At 46.3% G+C, this 15,139-nt stretch overlaps 1 protein-coding gene across 1 annotated transcript in view; it reads right to left on the reverse strand.

The window, feature by feature from the left end:
* plcd4b (phospholipase C, delta 4b) overlaps nt 1-14,022 on the reverse strand; it is a 141,473-nt gene extending 127,451 nt beyond the window's left edge. Inside the window, exon 1 of the mRNA XM_059647682.1 lies at nt 13,932-14,022. The gene's annotated coding sequence lies outside the window, so the exon portion shown is untranslated. The remainder of the gene's footprint in view (nt 1-13,931) is intronic.
* Nucleotides 14,023-15,139: the final 1,117 nt, after the last annotated feature.

Genomic DNA, 15,139 nt, shown 5'->3' on the forward strand with positions numbered 1-15,139 from the left:
TTCCCTAAAGGACATTAGTGAGCCAGATGGGATTTTTCCTGACAATTGATTCATGGTCATCATCAGATTCTTAATTCCAGATACTCAGTGAATTCAAATTCTACCATCTGCCCTGGGGGGGATTTGAACCCAGCCCCCAGAACAATATCTGGGTCTCTGTATTAACAGTGCAGTGACAATACCACTGGGCCATTGCCTCACCTTTAAAAGACTAGTGGAAGTGGTGCTGATCAGAATGATCTGTTTTGCCCTGGATTGTGTGATGATACCACAGCTCTAGGGGGTGTATTTTCTCATGTTTTTTTTCGCGTGAGGAAGGGATGTGAGAGTGGCACTGGGCTATCTGCTCCAAAGCTAATAAAGTAAACAGCTTGTGAGGCCTTGAGGGTTTCAATTAAAAGTTAGAACAATAGACGCAACCTCATGCAGGATCAAAATCTCTAATTCGAGGTTAGGCTTGGGATTGCTGCACTCAAAAGCAGAGTGTGGTGAGCGTTGGTATGGTTTTCCTTTGGGTGTTGAATTTGGTTTAAACAGGGTGTTGCCTTGTGAATTTCCTGAGGACGGAAAAGGTCACTTTGGGAGTTTTACAGAGATTGAGCAAGGCAAAGCTTTTGGAATTGGCTGACAAGCTGGATATGGGGTTCCCTGTGTCTGTGAGGAAACAGGGAATCATTGTTGCAGTTCCACAGCATTTACAATTGGCAGGAATATCACTGGAATCTTTGGAAACAGCTAAAATTCAACTGAAAATGAGATAGCTTGAGTAAGAAACAAAATGGAAGAGAAAATGGAATGAAACAGTTTGAATTATGATTAAGGGCAGAGGGAAAAGAAATGGAAAGGAAGGCCCAGAAAGAAGAAAGGCAGAAAGAGAGAAAAAAGGGAGAAAGAGAGACAAAAACAAGAGAAAGAAGGGTAAAAATGGAGAAAGAGAGAGGAAACCGAGAGAAAGTGAGAGTAAAAAGGGGGAAAGAGAGAGTAAAAAAGGAGAAAGAAAGAGGAAAACAAAAGAGAGAGAGAGAGTAAAAGGAAGAAAGAGGAGTAAAAATGCAGAAAGGGAGAAAAAGGGAGAAAGAGAGGGAAAAACAGGAGAAAGAGGGAGTTTAAGAACATCAGAGGTTGTAACTGAAAACTCAAATTTGACATAAAATGGCAGAGGTAGAGGTGAAAATTAGGAATACTAATGAGGACAGTGATGGACGGCAATCCCATCGTAGCCAAAGACCTAGTGAGGAACAATCTAAATATGGTCAAGCATTGCCTAAGCTCAACAAGAAAGATGTAGAAGACTTTTTCATTTCATTTGAGAAAGTGGCTAAACAACTGAAATGGCTGGTGACCATGTGGTTGGCCCAAACGACGTTGGGCAGTAGAGCTAGTGAGGTATTTGTATCACGATCAGAGGAGGTATCTGGGGAGTATGAGGAGGTGAAGAAAGCTATCTGAAGTGCAAATGAGCCAGAAGCCTACAGCCTTTAGGAATCTAAGGAGGGAGCCTGATCAAATATATATCAAACAAAAACAGAAATTGCTGGAAAAGCTCAGGTCTGGCAGCATCTGTGGATAGAAAGTCCAGTGAGGAAGGAACACCAGACCCGAAAAATTAATTCTGAATTTTTTCTCCTTCATAGATGCTGAGCTTTTCCAGCAACTTCTGTTTGTGTTCTGATTTACAGCTTCTGCAGTTCTTTCTGTTTTTAAACACACATTGAGTTTGAGAGAATCAAACCAAGTAATTTTGATAGGTGGATAAGGGCTTTAAAAATAGACCAAACATATCTTGCTCTTAGAGAGACAATTACTTTGGAGGAGTTCAAAAATTCACTCACTCCCTGAAGCTGCGAGAACTCATGAAAGAGCAGAGTTAAAACTGCAGGATTATCTGCAGAAGTGGCCGATGATTATGAGATAACACGGTGTAGAGCTGGATGAACGCAGCAGGCCAAGCAACATCAGAGATAAGATTGAGTAAGAAAGAAAATGAAAGAGAAAATGGAATGAAACAGTTTGAATTATGATTAAGGGCAGAGGGAAAAGAAATGGAAAGGAAGGCCCAGAAAGAAGAAAGGCAGAAAGAGAGAAAAAAGGGAGAAAGAGAGAGAAAAAAAGGAGAAAGAGAGAGAAAAAAGGGAGTAAGAGAGAGAAAAACAAGAGAAAGTGGGTAAAAATGGAGAAAGAGAGAGGAAACCGAGAGAAAGTGAGAGTAAAAAGGGGGAAAGAGAGAGTAAAAAAGGAGAAAGAAAGAGGCCCGAAACGTCAGCTTTCCTGCTCCTCTGATGCTGCTGGGCCTGCTGTGTTCATCCAGCTCCACACCTTATTATCCCAGATTCTCCAGCGTCTGCAGTTCCTATTATCTCTGGCAAATGATTATGTGTGGGCTCATAAATCAAAGTTTGGTTTCTGACATCAATATCAATCTGTGAGGGATAGAAATTGGGGAAAAGAGAAATCATCAGGTGGTGAGGGAAAAGGAGATCTCATTAGAGATAGTAAAGAGGTGATGGCCCAGTGGTATTATCACTGGACTGTTAGTCCAGAGATCCAGCTAATGTTCTGGGGATACGGGTTCGAATGCAGCCTGCGCAGATGGTGGAATTTGAATTCAATAAAATATCTGGAATTAAGAATCTAATGATGACCGTGAGTCTGTTGCCCATTGTTGGAAAAACCCACCTGGTTCACTAATGCCCTTCAGGGAAGGAAACTGCCATCCTTACCTGGTCTGGCCTACATGTGACTCTAGACCCACAGCAACGTGGTGACTCTTAGCTACCCTTTGGGCAATTGGGGATGGACAATAAATACTGCCCGAGCCAGTGACAACCTCACCAGTGAATGAATGAATAAAGGAAAATAAAAGATAGGTTACCACAGGGTGAAAAGGAAATCCATCAGGGGGAAAAAGAAGTAAAAAAACTCAAGTATTTTCACTTTAACACAGTAGGCCTCGTGATAGGCGCTGTGTTGGTGGTTTAGAAAAAGCACTGGGAAGATGGATGTGGGGAAAAAAACAGGATGAGCTGGTGAATTTTGTTGAAGTGGTAAAGGAAATCACAGAGGATGCTAAGAAGCTGCAAAAGAAAGTATAATTTAGTTAGGGGTTTTTCTTTTTGAGAGGAAAGTGCCGGATCTCTTTAAAAGAATTTACTCAGGTGAGTAGGGTTTACTCATGATTGCCAGGAGGGGTAGGTAAAGAAATTAAGACTTTAAGAAATACAGGAGCAAGTCAACCTTTGGTGAGAGATGAGGAGATATGTGATTCAGTCGGAGTATTGCCATAAAAGGTGGTAACGTGAAATTCATGATGAGAATGGTAACATCCCAATATATAAAGTGAGGTTCACGAGTTCAGTGAAAAGTGGGGAAGTGGCATTGGGAGTGAGTGAGAAATTCTCAGTTCTCGCAACACCGTTTATCCTTGATAAATATCCTTGATAACACGGCCAACGGAACCCCGCCCACGGCCGACGGAACCCCGCCCACCGCCGACGGAACCCCGCCCACCGCCGACGAGCTCATCGCTCCGCCCACAACCTCCACAGCCAGCAACCCCAGAGAAGACAGCCACACTGAGCCCTGCCGCATCTTCACCATCCCCCCAGACCTCCCACTGACTGAGGACGAACGGTCAGTCCTTAGTAAGGGGCTCACCTTTGTCCCCCTACAACCACACATCAACGAATACCAGTCACGGTTGGACATAGAGCAGTTTTTCCGCCGTCTTCACCTCCACGCCTACTTCTTCAACCGGGAACCCAACCCTCCTTCCACTGACCCCTTCACCCGCTTCCAACACAAGTCCTCCTCCTGGACACCACCCCCAGGCCTCCTACCCTCCCTCGACCTCTTCATCTCCAACTGCCGTCGAGACATCAACCGCCTCAACCTCTCCACCCCTCTCACCCACTCCAACCTCTCCCCCGCAGAACGGGCAGCCCTCCGCTCCCACCCCAACCTCACCATCAAACCCGCAGACAAGGGTGGCGCAGTGGTAGTATGGCGCACTGACCTCTACATCGCCGAGGCCAGACGCCAACTCTCCGACACCACCTCCTACCGCCCCCTCGATCATGACCCCACACCCGAGCACCAAACCATCATCTCCAATACCATTCACGACCTCATCACCTCAGGGGACCTCCCACCCACAGCCTCCAACCTCATTGTTCCCCAACCCCGCACGGCCCGTTTCTGTCTCCTTCCCAAAATCCACAAACCTGCCTGCCCTGGTCGACCCATTGTCTCAGCCTGCTCCTGCCCCACCGAACTCATCTCCACCTATCTGGACTCCATTTTCTCCCCTTTGGTCCAGGAACTCCCCACCTACGTCCGTGACACCACCCACGCCCTCCACCTCCTCCAGGAATTCCAATTCCCTGGCCCCCAACACCTCATATTCACCATGGACGTCCAGTCCCTGTACACCTGCATTCCGCATGGAGATGGCCTCAAGGCCCTCCGCTTCTTCCTGTCCCGCAGGCCCGACCAGTTCCCCTCCACCGACACTCTCATCCGCCTAGCTGAACTCGTCCTCACACTCAACAACTTCTTTTTTGACTCCTCCCACTTCCTACAGACTAAGGGGGTGGCCATGGGCACCCGCATGGGCCCCAGCTATGCCTGCCTCTTTGTAGGTTACGTGGAACAGTCCCTCTTCCGCACCTACACAGGCCCCACACCCCACCTCTTCCTCCAGTACATTGATGACTGTATCGGTGCCGCCTCTTGCTCCCCAGAGGAGCTCGAACAGTTCATCCACTTCACCAACACCTTCCACCCCAACCTTCAGTTCACCTGGGCCATCTCCAGCACATCCCTCACCTTCCTGGACCTCTCAGTCTCCATCTCAGGCAACCAGCTTGTAACTGATGTCCATTTCAAGCCCACCGACTCCCACAGCTACCTAGAATACACCTCCTCCCACCCACCCTCCTGCAAAAATTCCATCCCCTATTCCCAATTCCTCCGCCTCCGCCGCATCTGCTCCCACGATAAGACATTCCACTCCCGCACATCCCAGATGTCCACGTTCTTTAAGGACCGCAACTTTCCCCCCACAGTGATCGAGAACGCCCTTGACCGCGTCTCCCGTATTTCCCGCAACACATCCCTCACACCCTGCCCCCGCCACAACCGCCCTAAGAGGATCCCCCTCGTTCTCACACACCACCCTACCAACCTCCGGATACAACGCATCATCCTCCGACACTTCCGCCATTTACAATCCGACCCCACCACCCAAGACATTTTTCCATCCCCACCCCTGTCTGCTTTCCGGAGAGACCACTCTCTCCGTGACTCCCTTGTTCGCTCCACACTGCCCTCCAACCCCACCACACCCGGCACCTTCCCCTGCAACCGCAGGAAATGCTACACTTGTCCCCACACCTCCTCCCTCACCTCCATCCCAGGCCCCAAGATGACCTTCCACATTAAGCAGAGGTTCACCTGCACATCTGCCAATGTGGTATACTGCATCCACTGTACCCGGTGTGGCTTCCTCTACATTGGGGAAACCAAGCGGAGGCTTGGGGACCGCTTTGCAGAACACCTCCGCTCAGTTCGCAACAAACAACTGCACCTCCCAGTCGCAAACCATTTCCACTCCCCCTCCCATTCTCTAGATGACATGTCCATCATGGGCCTCCTGCACTGCCACAATGATGTCACCCGAAGGTTGCAGGAACAGCAACTCATATTCCGCCTGGGAACCCTGCAGCCATATGGTATCAATGCGGACTTCACCAGTTTCAAAATCTCCCCTTCCCCTACTGCATCCCTAAACCAGCCCAGTTCGTCCCCTCCCCCCACTGCACCACACAACCAGCCCAGCTCTTCCCCTCCACCCACTGCATCCCAAAACCAGTCCAACCTGTCTCTGCCTCCCTAACCGGTTCTTCCTCTCACCCATCCCTTCCTCCCACCCCAAGCCGCACCCCCAGCTACCTACTAGCCTCACCCCACCTCCTTGACCTGTCCGTCTTCCCTGGACTGACCTATCCCCTCCCTACCTCCCCACCTATACTCTCTCCACCTATCTTCTTTACTCTCCATCTTCGGTCCGCCTCCCCCTCTCTCCCTATTTATTCCAGTTCCCTCTCCCCATCCCCCTCTCTGATGAAGGGTCTAAGCCCGAAACGTCAGCTCTTGTGCTCCTGAGATGCTGCTTGGCCTGCTGTGTTCATCCAGCCTCACATTTTATTATCTTGGAATACGCCGTTTATCCTTGTAAGGATGTAGCTGGATCACAGGTAGGTGTGCTGCCTACTGTGGTTGACAAGCCAATGAAAAATCCGTCAACTGAGGTGTTACAGGAAGCATATCCTGGATTTATTTCCCCGACTGTGTGGTGACAAGGTCACAAAGCCACAGGTTGAAGCAGGAGGAGACATCAAAGAATACCCACAAGGAAATTGAAGTTCCATTGTCAGAGACAATGCTCAGCAGGTCTGGCAGTATCTGTGGAGGAGAAAACAGAGTTAACGTTTCGGGTCTGGTGACCCTTCCTCAGAACTGATGCTGCCAGACCTGCTGAGCTTTTCCAGCAACTTTGTTTTTGCTCCTGATTTACAGCATCCGCAGTTCGTTCAGGTTCTTTGTTGGTTCCATGATCAGGGACTGTGTCGGATAGAATGGTTGAGAGAAAAAAAAACAAGAACAAGTAGAGGGCAAAGTGGATATTTTTAGTTCAGGGAAATTAGTTGAATTACAACAGAAAGATGGAAGATGCAACATCAAGGGCCGAAGGGCCTGTTCTGCGCTGTATTGTTCTATGTTCTATGACTGAAGTTGCTGTGTCAAAAAGCGTACAGAGAAGAGAAATCTGAGTGCAGCCCAGAGCTCTAATATCTGAAAAATGATGTCCTGATGAGAAAATGGAGGCTATCACATATTCAGGCAGATGAGAAATGGGCAGAAGTTTATCAAGTGGGATTACTGGTGGGTTATAAAAATGAAGTATTACAGGTTGCACATTTGGGAGTAAGGAAAACTCAAGCCAAAACACAAAAACATTTTTATCGGCCCGGACTGTGTATTAACGTGGTTGAATAATGCCAGGCATGCCATATGGTCAGATAACTGGTAAACATCAGGCAGCGATATACCCAGCACTTTTAATACCCATTCACGCATTTGAGGAACCTTTTGCAACAGTCTTATTTAATTGTGTAGGACCCCTGTCTAAAACTAAAACTGGGAATCTGTATTTGCTGACCATAATGGGTGCATCTACTATATTTCCAGAGGCCAATCCATTATGCAGTATCACAGCTAAAAGGATTGCAGAAGCGTTCCTCAAATTTTTTACTAGATATGGACTACCCACAGAAATACAATCAGACCAAGGGTCAAATTTTACAACAAAGTTATTCAAGGAAGTTAGCAATAAAATAATTCAAGCCCACTGCATACCATCTAGAATTGCAGGGAACATTAGAACGGTGGCATCAAACTTTAAAAAACCATTTTGAGAGCTGGTAGTCAAGACTATCCAGACAATTGGGATAAGGAATTCCACTTATACTTTTTGCAATTAGGGATGTATCTAATGAATCAATCAAATTCAGTCCATTTGAACTAGTTTTGGGGCATGAGGTGAGAAGACTATTGACATTAGTTAAAGAGAAATCGGTAAGTTAGAGTTCATACACCACACATTTGGACACTAAGTCAAATTTTACAAAAATATTAAATAGAGTGGGTGAGTTGGCTGGACAGCATTTAAAAGTAGCGCAGCATGTGATGAAACAGGAAGCAGACAAGAAATCAAAAATTCACAATTTTGTGAACAGAGATAAAGTGTTAGTATTACTTCTAGTGAACCTTTAAAAGTGAGGTTTAGTGGACCATATTAAATCAAAAGGAGATTGAATGAGGTGAACTATTTAATAAGAATGCCAGATAAGAAAGAAATCTGTGTGTCATGTGAAAATACTCAAAAGGTATTTTGATAGGGAATGAAAACAAAAGGAGCATGTGTTACTGGTTATAACACAGAGTGAAGCACCAAATTCAGTGGATTCAGAATTGGACATGCCTTAAACTAAATTGGATACTGAGAAAGTTCTCAAGAATAAATATAGGAAACACTGTTCCAACTGAGCAACATCCTTATAGACTTAACCCTCTAAAGTTGGCACAGGTTCAAAAGGAGAATGAACTTATGGTCCAAGATGACAAAATTGAAGTGAGTCGCAGTGATTGGATCTCACCTGCAGTAATGGTGCCACAAGCAGATGGTAACCAATGTGTGGACTGTTGCAAGGTTAATGCGGTTACAAAATCTGGTTCATATCCCATTCCACGTTTGGAAGACTGTATGGAGAAGGTGCGACAAGCAGCTTATATTTCTATGCTGGACTTACTCAGAGGATACTGGCAGTTACCCAAAACGGCGAAGATAATTTCATCTTTTATAACACCGAATGGGCTAAAACGATTTATAGTCATGACATTTGGTATGAAAAATGTACCAGCCACATTCAGAGACTAACCAATAAAATCATTTCTGGATTACCCAATTGTGTGGTGCAGATTGACAATCTGGTGATTTTTAGTCAGATTTAGAAGGAACATTATCAGCATTCATTGGAATTGTTCAATCAAGGCAGGCTTGGTGATAAACCTGGCTGGGACAGATTTCACCAAAGTCATGTTCCTGGGCCATTTTATTGGACATGAACAGATGGGCCCAGGGAATGTGGTTATCGGGGAGTTGCCCATATCATTGACGAAGACTGCAGTTTGACGATTCCTGGGATTGAATGGGTTTTATCAGAAGTTTGTACCGAATTTGAGCAGTATGGTTTCTCCACTGCCTGACTTACTGAAGAAGCGCAGAGAATTTCAGTGGATGGTGGGCTGTCAGAATGCATTCGACAGCCTGAACACTGTGTTAACCACTGCCCCCCAGTACTAGCCACACCTAGTTACTCAAAACCATTTGAGATGGCTATCAATGTGAATGATGTGGCTGTTGGTGCTGAGCTCCTGCCAGAAGGTGACGAGAAGATAGAAAGACCTATTGGGTATTTTTGCAGAAAGTTGAATAATCAATATTGCACGTTTGAGAAGATTACCTAGAGCTTGTTGTTGGTGTTACATTTCAACATTTACATTGCCAGTAATATATCTGAGATAATTGTATGTATCAATCATAACTCCTTAAAGCTTCTGGAAAAAAATACAGACAAAAATTCCAGAATGTTTAGACTACGCTTATTATTGCATCCATTCAATGTGAAAAGTATACATGTGGCAGGAGGAGAGAATATATTTACTGACACATTGGTCAGTACACTTTGGTGAAAAAAGATGGAGGTGTTTGGTGGTAGGAGTAAACAGCCTGAAATAGACTGTTTTCACACTTAGAGTCAATGTCATGTATATGTATTGTAGTGTACTAATATCATGAGACGAAACATTTATGAAAATGAAGCCACCTTTGTATATAGATGGTTCAATTTTCTTTAAGGGTGGGCAGTGTGTAACATTACTACTGTCCTTGTTCTGAAGAAAGGTTATGACAGAAATACCAGGTTTACTCCAAAGCCAGTGAAGTAAATAGCTTACAGGGCATTGGGTTTTATTTTTTAAGAAGTTAGAACAATCAAAGCAACCTGAATATATAGGATCGAGCTCCCACAAAACAAGGAGTTTTAGTGTTAGTTTCTCAGACTTAAGGCTCTTGAAGCTTGGTTAGGAAGCTGCAGTAACATCTCTCCTTGTTGCTCACCCTCTCAGAGCTTTCCCTTGACGTTTTTCCTCCTGGACTGGAGAACTGACTGTGAGTCAATCTATTTTACTGAATTTGCCTTTGTCAGGGGTGTGTGTATGGGATGTTACCATATAGTAACAGACGCTATTTAGCAGAATCTATTATTCTGTTAAATTTTTCAGTAGAGCTAGGTTACTCCACACTTGTGTTTCTTTTGTTGTATTTTAACTACGGTGTATGAATAAAGTGAATTTTGCTTCAAATAACGGTAGTTTGACCAATTGCATCCAGAAGGAAATACTGGGCACTTGGCTTTAAAATAAGAAAAATTAGAGGCTAGGCTATCTTCTTCATATATTTTGAGGAGGTTTGGTCTGGCCCATGACAATGGTGTCAAGATTCTTGAGTGTTGTTGGTTTGCACTCATCCAGGCAAGTGGGGAGTATCCCATCACACTCCTGACTTGTGCCTTGGAGATGGTGGACAGGCTTTAGGGAGTCAGGAGGTGAGTTACTCGCCGCAGGATTCCCAGCCTTTGAACTGCTCTTGTATTTTTATGATGAGGCGCAGCCTGGCATTTGTGTGGCACAAATGTTACTTGCCACTTGTCAGCCCAAGCCTGGATATTATCCCGATCTCGTTGCATGTGAACACGGACTGCTTCAGTACCTGAGGACTCACAAATGGAGCTGAACCCTGTGCAATCATCGGTGAACACCCCCACTTCTGACCTTATGATGGAGGGAATGTTTTTGAAATGGTACAAAAACAGAAATTACTAGAGAAACTCAGCAGGTCTGCCAGAGTCTGCGGAGAGAGAGAAAAAAAGTTCACATTTTGAGCCCAGTGACCCTTTTTCAGAACCAAACCTCAGTTATTAGACAGAACTTTTATTAAAAACATCGGACTCAAAACATCGAGGCTGTTTTTTTCCCCACAGAGGTATCCAGACCTGTTGAGTTTCTCCATCTTTCTCTGGTTGGTTTCAGTTTTCCAGGATCTGCAATATTTTGCTTTAATTCCTGTTATCCCCAGCGGCCTGCCAAATTCCAATCCCTCAAATGACATCACAGCGGGCTATTTTGTCAGCGTCTCATTACAGAGTGATAGAGCACGGTAACAGGCCCTTCGGTCCAGCCCGTCCATGCCCACCATGTTCTCAAAGCGAACTAGTCCCACCTGCCTGCATTTGACCCCGAACCCCTCCCTCTCCTACTTATGCACTATCTCAATGTCTTATAAATGTTGTACTGGTACCTGTATCCGTCGCTTCCTCTGACAGTTCATCCCACGCATGAACCATGCTCTGTGTAAAAGAAAATGTTGTCTTTCATGCGCCTTTTAAATCTTTCTCCCCTTGCCTGAAAAATATGCCCTCTATTTTGAACACCCCTGCCCTGGGGAAAAGATCCTTGACATTTACCTTACTCATGCCCCTCGTAATTTTATAAACCTCAATAAGGCCATCCCTCAGCCTGCCAACACTCCAGTGAAAGAAGACCCAGCCTAGCAGGGATCTCCCTATAAATCAAACCCTCCAGCCCTGGCAAAATCCCAGTAAATCTTTTCTGAACAATCTCTAATTTAATGAGATAGCAAGGTGTGGAGCTGGATGAACACAGCAGGCCAAGCAACAGCAGAGAAGCAGGAAAGCTGACGTTTCGGGCCTGGACCCTTCTTCAGAAAATGCTCTAATGCAAACCTTGTTATCTCAGATTCTCCACCATCAGCAGTTCCCACTATCTCCAATTTGATGATATCTTTCCTGTTGCAGGGAGAGCAGAACTGGACATAGTACAATCTCAACATGACATCCCAACTCCTATATTCAAAGATCTGAGCAATGCTCAGGAAGAGGAGATGGCCGAGTGGTATTAGCATTGATCTATTCATCCAGAAACTCAGCTAACATTCTGGGGACCCGGGTTTGAATCCCACCAAGGCAGATGGTGAAATTTGAAAAATATTTGGAATTAAGAATCTAATGATGACCATGAATCCATTGTCGATTGTTGGAAAAACCCATCTGGGTCTCTAGTGTCCTTTAGGGAAGGAAACTGCCATCCTTACCTGATCTGGCCTACATGTAACTCCAGACCCACAGCAATGTGGTCGACTCTGAACTGTCCCCTGGACAACTAGGGATGGGTAGTAACTGCTGCCTGGCCAGTCATGCCCTCATCCCATGAATGAATGAAAGCAGTCCATGTTCACATGCAACAAGGTCTGGACAATATCCAGGCTTGGGCTGACAAGTGGCAAGTAACAAATGCCAGGCTATGACCATCACCAATAAGAGACAATCTAATCACTGTCCCTTGACATTCAATGGTGTTAACATCACTGAATCCCCCACTGTCAACACCTTGAGGGTTACCATTGACCTGAAACTCAACTTTGCTCACCACATAAATGCCATGGCTACAAGAGCAGGTCAAAGGTGAGTAACTCACCTCCTAACTCCCCAGAGACTGTACACCATCTACAAGGCACGACTCAAGAGTGTGATAGAATACACCCCACTTGCCTGGATGGGTACAGCTGCAACAACAGCGAAGAAGCTCAACACCATCCAGGACAAAGCAGCTGCTTGATTGGCACCACATCCACAAACATCTTGCTCCCTCCACCCCTGACACTCAGTAGCAGCAGTGTGTACCATCTACAAAGATGCGCTGCAGAAATTCACCAAAGACCCTCAGTCAGCACCTTCCAAACCCACGACCACTTCCGTCTAGAAGGACAAGGACAGCAGGTACATGGGAACACCATTCCCTGCCAGTTCCCCTCCCAGCCCCTCACCGTCCTGACTTGGAAATATATCCCTGTTCCTTCACTGTCACTGGGACAAAATCCTGGAATTCCCTCCCTAAGGGACATTGTGGGTCTAGCAATAGCACACGGACTGCAGTGGTTCGAGAAGGCAGCTCACCCCCACCTTCTCAAGGGGCAACTAGGGACGGACAATAAATGCTGGGCCCAGCCAGAGACACCCACATCCATGAGTGACGATAAAAAGAGAATTCCACATTTTAATTACTGGAGTGTGAGAGGCTGCAGTTTCTCTTCACTTGCAGTAATGCTGCCTCTATCAGTGATCCTCTCTCCCGGACAGGAACCTTATGGAAAAGGGTGGGATGTGGATGTGAACGCTCATGTGGATTAACTCTTAAAGTGCCGCTCAGTGATGCAGCTGCCCTGAGCACCCATTAATCCAGCAGCACAGCTGCGTGCTGGCACGCTGCCCAACTCATTCATTTATCAATATCAAGAACATAGACCTCCAACTGCCTCTGTGTTATCCCTGGGCAATGCACACAAACTGCACTGGATCTCCGCACTGAGCTCACTTGGTAACCCATCATCAAGCCCAGTCGATGTCTCCCAGAAACACTTTAAAATGTTCGAAGTCAATATGTCACATCATCTCATTTGTAGAGATCATCGTCATTGAATCCCTACTGTGTGGAAACAGGCCCTTCAGCCCCACAAGTCCACACTGGTCCTCAGAGCATCCCACCCAGACCCTCTCCCTAATCTACACATCGCTGAACACTATTGATAATTTAGTACCGGCCAATCCACCTACACTCGCACACCTTTGGGCTATGGGGCGAAACCAGAACAAACCCGCACAGACAGTCACCGGAGGCTGGAATCGAACCGGGTTCCCTGGTACCGTGAGGCAGCAGCACTAACCACTGAGCCACCATTCCATCCCGAAAGGAGTAGCGTGAGGGCACTCCCTATAGTCACACTCACACACACTCTCTCACGCACACAGATACACACACACACTCACACACACAGATACACACACACACTCACGCACACAGATACACACACACACTCACACACACAGATACACACACACTCTCACACACACAGATACACACACACTCTCACGCACACAGATACACACACACACACTCACACACACAGATACACACACACACTCACACACACAGATACACACACACTCTCACGCACACAGATACACACACACACTCTCTCTCACTCACACAGACACACTCACCCACAGACACACACACGCTCTCACTCACACACGCACTGACACACTTACACACACACACTCACCCACAGACACACACACACACACACACACACACACACACACACACACACACACACACACACAGAGCCTGGTGAATAATACATAAGTGACTGTAAACACAGGCGGTGCACTCACCAAGGCAGTTCGTACTGCAGTGAGAAAGGGAGTTGTCCTTCAGGATACTGGGAGTACTTGGCTGCATGTGTGCTGCATCCTCTCATTCCAGTGTTGACCTGCTGAGCTAACTGAAGAGAATTGATCAGCCCTGTCATCTGTGGGGATCCTCGGTCACTGCCTTAAAGTGAGACGGCCAGCATTGACTCCTGACTGTGTTCAGGGTGCACTAACAACAAATGCTGATCCTGCATTTTTAATGAGGTACATTCTTCTCAGCTACCAGAACCAGCATTGTGCGTCTTTTCCTGAGAATTGTAGGAGGCCACTCAGCCCATCATGGCTGTTCTAGCTCTTTAACAGCTCTCTCCAGCTAATCCCCCACCCCCTGCAACATCCCCTACTCCCTGCAACATCTCCCACCCCCCTGCTGTTTCCCCCCCCCCCCCACCCTCTGTCAATGGTTTATTTTCCTCCAATTTCTCCAATTTCCTTGAGAAAGTTCTGATTTAATCTGCTCCAACCTCTCTCTCAGGCAGCACTTTTACAACAACTCACTGACTCTGATGAAGGGTCTAGGCCCAAAACGTCAGCTTTTCTGCTCCTAAGTTCCCATCATCTCCGAGTAAATAAACATCTGGGTTCTCTGGCTAAAATTGTGATCAGACATAACGGGACATGCCGATGCTGGAGAATCCAAGATAACAAAGTGTGGAGCTGGATGAACACAGCAGGCCAAGCAGCATCTCAGGAGCACAAAAGCTGACGTTTCGGGGCCTAGACCCTTCATCAGAAAAAGGGGATGAGGAGAGGGTTCTGAAATAATAACATTAAACCTGTCTCCTTTCGTTACGGACACCTCCCTCCACAGGTCTGTGGTATTTTAGTCCATCAGAACCGTTCACCCTGAGAGATGGCTCTGCTAAACCTTCTACGAACCTTCGCTGCTTCAAGGATAATAATTCCAGCTCCTCATAGCTCTCCTGTCCTGCAGGTGATCACTCCCTTCCGCACTTTTTCCATTTCACGGATGTCTGCAACCAAGTGACCATGTGTTCATACCTGGATGGTCAGGCTATGCAACTGCATGAGGTATCACAGCTGAGCCCCATCACTAGATCTCCTCAGGTACATCTCTATCCCAAGACAGCTGACTATCTACAATGGATGGAGTTTGAATTTATATAGCACCATTGAGGTAACTTTTGAAAAGCACTGATTTACAACGC

The sequence above is a fragment of the Stegostoma tigrinum genome, chromosome 7 (genome assembly GCF_030684315.1).
Source record: "Stegostoma tigrinum isolate sSteTig4 chromosome 7, sSteTig4.hap1, whole genome shotgun sequence".
In the NCBI taxonomy this organism is placed as follows: Eukaryota; Metazoa; Chordata; class Chondrichthyes; order Orectolobiformes; family Stegostomatidae; genus Stegostoma; species Stegostoma tigrinum.